General features: G+C 39.6%; 1 long non-coding RNA gene across 1 annotated transcript; it reads right to left on the reverse strand.

Moving 5' to 3' along the window:
* Positions 1–3,376: 3,376 nt before the first annotated feature.
* Positions 3,377–4,047, reverse strand: LOC308292541. Its single transcript, XR_013962414.1, has 3 exons — positions 3,924–4,047; positions 3,710–3,810; positions 3,377–3,609 (listed from the first exon to the last, which is right to left on the reverse strand). It is a non-coding gene; the product is annotated as an uncharacterized lncRNA (long non-coding RNA).
* Positions 4,048–9,040: the final 4,993 nt, after the last annotated feature.

The following is a 9,040-nucleotide window of genomic DNA, read 5'->3' on the forward strand; positions in this document are numbered from 1 at the left end:
GTCCCCACACTGTCAGAGGTCCCCTGCAGGTGACTGTGTGAACATGCGTTTAGTCCCCATAAGTATAGCTAGACAAGCTCACACACACACACACACACACACACACACACACACACACACACACACACACACACACACACACACACACACACACACACACACACACACACAAACACACACCTGCACATATGCGCCTACTGGCACTGCAGCACAAGCATGCAGATACAGAACCACTTGAATGCATTCTTTGAGCTGAGACGTTTAGCAATTCCTGTCTGTCTGTCTGTCTGTCTGTCTGTCTGTCTGTCTGTCTGTCTGTGTGTCTGTGTGTCTGTTTGTCTGTTTGTCTGTGTATGTGTCTGTATGTCTGTCTGTCTGTTAGAGATTGATTTAAAAATTTAAAATGGGAAATTAATTCAGGCCCAATATTCTGAAGTACCCAGTTTTCCAGTTAACTGCCTAAAAACCCTGCAACTTTTCTTTTGGCCACTGGATGGGGCCATTGAGACATTTTCCTTGCCTCTAAGAGCAGATTCCATTCATATTTCCTAACCTTTTTTTTTTTTTTTTTTTTTTTTTTTTAATTGGATTGAACTAAATAAACGAGGCTAATCCATTCAATGAAATGGAAGTGTTACTGGATGTGGGGAAATATAACATTTGAGTTTGGGAAACACTAAACTTCCATTCAATAGCCTACAGGTATAGGCGGGGACCCAGTCACCAAAATGGGAGGAGACGTGATTTTCTGCCGTACTTTTTATTTCTGTTTTATCTATTAGTTTGGTCATTAAGGTCCACAGAATGACAGGCCTGCTCTGCTGGAAACATCGCGAAAAAAAGTTATGGCCATTTGTATATTCACTGTTCCATTGACTCCATTAGAAAAGGAAAAAAAAAGTCTGCTTTAATTAGCATGAGAGGTGTCAAACTGGGAGGTTTTCATGATCCTGAATCCATTGCAAGCATTTGTTTTGCATGAAAAACATTCCTTGGGCTAGATTTCAGCCCCCCAAAACTGCGAAAAGTGATGAGTTATCACCTTTTTTCCACTTTTCACAGTTTTGGGCTGCTCAAAGTTAAACCAAGGAAATGAAGGAATGTTTTTCATGCAAAACAAATGCTTGAAATGGATTCAGAATCATGAAGAACCCAGTTTGAACTCTCACATGCTACTTAAAGCACATTTATTGAATTTTTTTAATATTTCTAGTGGAGTCAATGGGACAGTGATACAAATGGCCATAACTTTTTTTCGCGATGTTTCCGGCAGAGCAGGCCTGTCATTCTGTGGACCTTAATGACCAAACTAATAGATAAAACAGAAATAAAGTGACATAAGAATGTATCTTTAAACTTTAACTTTAAAAATGTCAGAAATAAAAGGAAATACAAACATTTTTCAAAGTAACTATTACTATTAAATACGAAATAATTAAAGGAATTTAATAAGCCCTTAAGAAGTAGTGCAAATAGTAGATCTACAAGCTCACAGCACATAGTGATGTGAGTGGGGTGTCTATTTTGTGTCAAGCTAAAAGGTTTGAGAACTGGTTTAAGCTGCTCCTTAAGTTTCTCCGTTGGAATTTCGGGGGTGTTATTGACATGATTAAACCCATGTGACTATGCCAGGAGTCCTCAATGTTTTTCTAGCCATGGACCCCTTAGCGATGAGGTGAGAGATGAAGCAAACAGCATAACATTGTTTTGCATAGGCCTAGATACTCTGGTTTGTTTTAAATTATTATTGTTTTAGAAAGCCTTGATTGATTGATTGATTGAATACTTTATTAGAAGTTTGCATATATAGGAAAGGGTACAGGACAGTACAGTTCACTGATAGAAGGTCAACTAAAAGGATAAACACCAAAAGAAAGCTTGTGGGCTTGTTTAATTTGGGGTCTCTTTTTTTCTCAATTCATGCAAAATTAGAAAAAATGGCATGTGCATTGTAGCCTTGCATATCATTGCTATGTCTGTTACATAACAGAAACTAATTCTGTGATTTTGCAAGTTTAATGACCCAGACATCACTGAAATCTTAAGCCATCTCTGCACAGTTTTGGAGAAGAAAAAAACTCATGAATAGAAGTGCATAACTCTAACAGCCACACTCCCAAAATACTTATTTGCAATAAAATGGAGTCCATAACATCTGACAAGTGACTTGTGGAGTCAGGCATGTATGTGCAACACATACAAGCCAACCAATGCAAAGCCAAGCACCTGATTTGAAGAAATTGCCCCTTTTCTCTGCCTAACACACAGCAGCAAAAGGAAACGGATGCATTTCATGTGGGTGTGTGAACTCAGCTGAGGTCTTATTTAGACCTCAGCTGAGGGGTTAGGGTTAAATCCTAATAGGTTAGGGTTAAACCCTAACCCATTAATGTGAATTCATGAATTAATGGGCTTTTTTAGCTGGTTATATATCTGGTTATAGCTCAGCAAGCGTAACATATTTTCCCCACCCTATAGTGCACAAGGTGCCATGTCATCAATACAGTGAGCAATGGTTTTGTCAAACAACAAAATAGTTTTCAGTTTATTAATACTCATCATACCCAAACATTGTTTTGTACATATCACTTGCTGCAGGAAATCACCAGTAATTTCTTACATGTGTAGATAATTAAGTAGAGGGAAGATTATTGAAACAAAAAAGTAAATTACACTTACAATAATAGCAAAAAATAAAAAAAATAAAACAGATGAATATCAATGTAACAGTCTCTGAGGATTATATTTTTATTTTCATCAAAAGGGCTGGACTGACCTTGGTAGGCCTACATTATGATGTAGCTATGCAACACAGCTACAGATAATAGTAAATGGAAATGCATCTCTTACACATGCCATCGTGATCATGCCAAATGTCCACTGATAATAGTATTGACAATATTATTGTCAGTCCTTGCACATTGGCACACCTAAAACTATTATTAATTGCAGGGCCGTTTTTAGCTATAGGCGGTATAGGCGGTCGCCTAGAGCGCCATCCTAGAGGGGGCGCCGAGGGGGTGCCGAAATGGAGGGAGTGGACCCAAACCAGCCCAAAACCGGCCCAAAACCGACTAAATTCACAGCAAAACCCGCAAAAATCGCGCGCGCGCAAAAAGCGCGGGAGTGGGGGGGCGCATTCGAGAGAGCTCGCCTAGAACGCCGATTAGACGCGCTACGGCCCTGATTAATTGTATTCGCTCCATGCTGTTTTGCTCACATCTTTGTCTCAAGTCTAATTCACTTTTTACATTTTGATTTAGGCATAGTTGCCCTTAAAAGTAAAAATATCATTGTCATTGCTATAATGATCTTTATTTGTACAATCTGTATGTATGTTGTTTAATAACATCTTAATTTATATCAGTAGTTGTTAATAACTATTTAATTAATTAACTATTAATTAATGCTGTATAGCTTTGACAGGCAGAACATTAAAGCTGTATCTTCACTGACAGAGAAAGTTAGAAAGAAAGGTAGAAACATCAGTTCTCACAGATCCAGTAATTTCTCTCTTCACATGATGGATTGGTCCATTTTCCTGCATTGTGCCAGTATTTTGCACAGTTATAACCTGTATGGTTAGTAGGCCATCCACTGTGCCAGTAGCTGCAGAGTAAACAACACATTGTCTTTTTAACCACATCCACTCAGTCACTGACATGAAGGGACTTTGATAGAAGTACGATTGAACAAAAACATTTCTCACCCTGTTGTCACTGTTCCATCCAGCCATGTCCATTTTCCATCTGTCTTTTCCAGTCCAATCCAAGATGTTTCATCCACTGGGCCCAATCCTTGGATGAATTCCTAATAATTTGTCCAGGATTTAACAATAATTGATTGTCTTTAATGAATTCTGACACATCACATACTGTACACGATGGATTCATGCATAAAAAGCAATATCTGATTGCACTCACCTGCTCTTCTTTACTGTTGATGATCACCAGATCTGCTCCTGTCTTCAGACATTGTTGTTTGCTCTCATCCCAGGTATTCTTCTCAGTAGATCTGTAGTAACATCTGACTCCAAACTTCTGCCATCCACCGGGGCACGACTTGTCTTAATGACAAACAAATGTTTTACTGATGGATTCAAAGCTTTGATTTTTTTTAAGTCTCAGAAACCTTTTTCTCCTATTTTTACATTTTTATTGAAAGGAAAAAAATGGGGGGAAAAAATCCATTATGGTATATTACTTTTATTTTAACATTACATCCCTGCTGATGATGATGATAATAATAATAATAATGCCAATAATGGAGCATTACATCTCTGTAACAACTCTCACCTGCAATAAGTTGGTCAACTTTCCTTTGTAACTTGTTATTCTCTTCAGTTAGGTTGGACCGTAACAGGTCATAGGCTGAATTATCTGCTCATAACAAATGAGGTGACATTCAAGCAATATTAGCATGGTTTGGGTATTGGTTAAGCACTGCAACCATTGGAGATGCCGCAGCTACAAAACATACAGTAATAGGGCCTACTCACAGTCCATGATGAGACCTATGACCGCACCCAGCAGCATAAGACACAGCATCCCCAGACACAGTGTTACAACTATGAAGATCCTTATCACTGGTTTAGAGCGCTGCCCTGCAACAAGAAAGCACAGCTAGGTGTGAAGCGAGAGAAAGAGATTAGGAAGCAAATATATCGAAGGAGTTTACAGCAGGTACGACGTGTGAAATGATATTGCGTGCCAGAGTCCCAGTTACCAATTGCATTCTGAATAAAACTGGACAGGATGTATTCACTCATTTAGTTTTTGTTGCAAAGGAATCAGAATGAAATCTAGATTTTGTCCTGCTGCAAGAATGACGGTGCCATTTTTGCACATAGAAATTGACAAAACACATTTACAAGTACATTATGTTGTCAAACTTACTTTGAGTGTCTCTTCCTGCTGGGTTGTCCCTCATGACCTGCAGTGGTCTTGGAACGAGACCGAAAAGGTTCACACTCTCGTAGATGTCCACCACTCTCTCCTCCAACTGTCCACTGTCCTCAGTGTCCCCCTTCTGTCCTCTTTCTCCATCTCTCTGTCCCTTTGTCAAGTCTGTCATGGCAAATGTAATAAATACAAATAGTAGTGTCATATATTCATGTCTTCATTAACTATATCAAAATAGAACATCTCTCACTTTAATGTCTGTGTTAATTAACAACAAAATGTACACTGTCATCATTGTGGTTGGTTGGCTAGTGTTTTTTCATTAAACATTTGATACTGTGGTGTCGCATGCCTGGTATGTTGGGGTGAATGACATTTTCCCCATTGAAATTACTTTTGTAGGGAGAGATTTGGAGTTGGTCACAGACAGTTTATCATGGATTGAATGCTTGTTTTAATGACAATTTATGTGTTTTTTTTTGTCATTTAGTGGTCATATATGGAGAGCAACAATTCACTTAAAACTCAGGTGACTGTACACAAGTATTCCTTGTAACAAATAGTGAACTATTACTACTTCAAATATTGGTTGACAAACTTCTATAATAATATTGTCTGTGAGAGTGAGTGAAAAGCTGTAAGTGTGTTAGTGCACCTTGATCACGTGTAACCTCCTGTGTCCTGGAGCCTTGGGCCCCTGGTATCTTGTACGGCTCGGGTGCAAGATAGGGGTCTTCAGAACCACCAGCTCTTTCATTTTCATACACACTTTCCTCCCTGTCTCCTTCCCCCTCCTGCCTCCTCCTGACCTCTCCATCGTAGCTCGCTCTATTTGCCATCAATGGTTTGCCTGAAATATGTATAGACACAATGTGACTCAATGACTGTGTTAACAACATGTCGTTGCTGTCGTATGTCCAAAACTGTTTACTAGTTTAGTTTAAAACATGTTTAAATGGTGAAAATAGCTGATATACAAGTACACAAGTCACATGTACAGCAAAACAAAAAGGTTCCCAACGTTATGGTGTGCATGACATTAATTAACTTATCCCCTCATGATTAACTTTTATATGTGTTAAATATATTTAAAATAATGTCATCTTACCTTGTCCACAATCTGTGTGGTCTTTTTGGTCTTCATCATTTCACTTCAGGATAGACTCCTCTGAGCTGCTGTCTGTTCTAGCCTGCTTTGAATAATGTCAATTCTAGCTCCTAGTTTCAGATACACTTGTGAACACGCGCGACACGCACACACGCACGCGCGCGCGCGCGCGCACACACACACACACACACACACACACACACACACACACACACACACACACACACACACACACACACACACACACACACACACACACACACACACACACACACACACACACACACACACACACACACACACACACTCACTTGGCATTTTACCACAAAGGAAGTGTAAAGATAGAGGTGTTTAAGATGCAGAGTACCATATCTCATGCATGGCATACAACGGAACTCTGCTGTTACACAGAGAGTGGAGTTCAAACAGTAAGCAACATGCTTCATAAAGTATACTGTTATGTATGAACATGTATGTAAAAGTGAACTAAAACACTTCTCCTCCCTCAACAACTGCTGTACATGTGTCCTCCTTGATCCATAATAAAGTAAAGTAAAGTAAAATAAAGTTCATTATGATGTCCAACATCTGTGTGAGTAAGGACAAAACACAATGACCCTGATTAGGTGTCTTTGTATGTGAATAGCTCTCCGATCCGTAATTTATTTAATTTAATTTTTTACATTCATGAATCTAACCTATGACAACATGATATACTCAAAGTACATGCTCATGTCTATGGTCCTCAGTAGAGCCAGAATACACAGCAGCGTAAGACACACTGCAGCCACTCTGAGGCAGTCTCTCTGGATGATGATTTCTCTCCGGAGAGCAGAGGGATATTAGTACAGTAGACTTCAACTTTAATATTATATGATGAGTGTCAGTGTCTCATTTGAGTCATTTCAAAGAACACAAAGTGAATATTGTATAGTGAAGTTGTTTGTGCAGTTCAGTTAGAACCCCTTCATCTTTCATTCCTGCTTTGATGATGAGTTCAGAAGTGGCTTGTACACAATAATTTCCGTTCGCTGGTGCTGGACACAAAGAATAAAAGTCAGCACAACAGCATAGCTACTTAAAGTGAAGGCTATGTGTGGCCAAAATGTACCTGTGCAAAAGAATAATGAAAATAAAATAAAGATCTTTATTCTTCCTTTGATGATGACCCATCACCACACATATACAGTAGACATTGTAAATACTGTCCCCCATTCTTTCTCTCATAGTAGCAGTGTGGTAGGCCTAGTGTGGTTTCTGTAGGGGTTTTGGTTTTGAGGAAACTCATTGGCTTGTTTTAGCACTGATTGTGGTACAATATTGAATGTTTCACATGCATGCTTCATATGAGTTAATTAACATGACGTCTTTGAATCTAGACGTATACACACACGCACGCACGCACGCACGCACGCACACACACACACACACACACACACACACACACACACACACACACACACACACACACACACACACACACACACACACACACACACACACACACACACACATATATCCCTCGTAGAAATTACTGCTTTATAAAATACAGTGAAAGTGAGAGAAAAGCTGTAAGTGTTAGTGTACCTTGATAACGTGTAACCTCCTCTGGACCCTTGGTCTCTGGAACCGTCTGCTCCTTCATTGACAATCACCACGCTGTCCTCTCTCTCGCCTTTCTTCTCCTGTCTCTCCTCCCTGACTCCTGCATCGTACCCCACTCTCTCTGCCTTCAGTGGCTTGCCAGAAATGAGTGTAGACATCTTAAAGAACAATACAAAAAAGTAAAGTGAATGACCTTCATACATATGCCAACATACAGTATAGTACTGTATGCATTAACATAACTAACTGATAACAATATGATTTACTGTAAGTTTTTAAATTTGTTTAACTAATAGACTTCACTGAGCTGCTGTCTCAAGACGGTGTCAAACCGGATCAACTTGTTTCATGCACTTGAGAATGCACACACATGCATGTACATGTATCCACCCAAAGAGCAGAATTAACAGCTCACAATGCATTGTGCATACGATTCATTGTGAGCTTGTAGCTATTTTCGAGGCATTGTGACGACGTCACATATGACAAAGCATCAATCAGGTGTAAGACACGCTAAACACTCAGGCTATTCCTTCAGTTTTCAGTAGGACTTTTGGGGCTTTATTATTGACATGAATGACCTTTTTGACAGGAAATGTAAAAGAGCTCAGAGGGTCCAGTAGGCCTGTTCAATAATCCACCCCTGCAGAAGTCAATACTTTGTACACAGTAAATGAACAGTGATTATTTTAGTGTGTATGATGATCAGCAGTACAGTAGGTCAGTGGTTCTCTAACTTTTCAGGCTGTGACCCCCCAACATAATCATAATCATCATATTTGAACTGGGGACCTCCCCCCCCCACACACACACACACACACACACACACACACACACACACACACCCTGACAAGCACTTGGAATTGTAGGAGTTGAAGCATTACATTAGGTTTGACTCGGTTCCACAGATAAATGGTAAATGGTGCATTTATACAGTGCTTTTATCCAAAGCACTTTACAGAGATTGTGCATTACATTCACCCATTCACGCACACATTCATACACCGGTGGCGGAGGTAACCATGCAAGGCACCAACCTGCTCACCGGGAGCAATGTGGGGTTCAGAGTCTTGCCCAAGGACCCTTCGACATTAACTCAGGGGGAGCCCGGATTCGAACTGGGAACCCTTCGGGAACCCTTCGTGCTCTAATAATGGTTTCTCTACCCCTGAGCTATGCCGCCCCAGATAAATATTGTGAAAATAGACAATCTACAAGCTGTACAAGCCTATACCCATATTATGTACCAATAACTCATTATTTGGATTTTAAAACATACTGTAGAGAGTCAACAAAAAGGAAATACATTTATATTGTGTTCCTAATAGTAGTCACTATGGTATTGTAAATAACATTAAAACATAGCACTTTGTGATGTTGAACGTTGTTTTCTGTGAGGTCGAGTAACACATCGCTTACCCTTTTA

The sequence above is a fragment of the Nannobrachium achirus genome (assembly GCF_963921795.1).
Source record: "Nannobrachium achirus genome assembly, chromosome: 10".
In the NCBI taxonomy this organism is placed as follows: Eukaryota; Metazoa; Chordata; class Actinopteri; order Myctophiformes; family Myctophidae; genus Nannobrachium; species Nannobrachium achirus.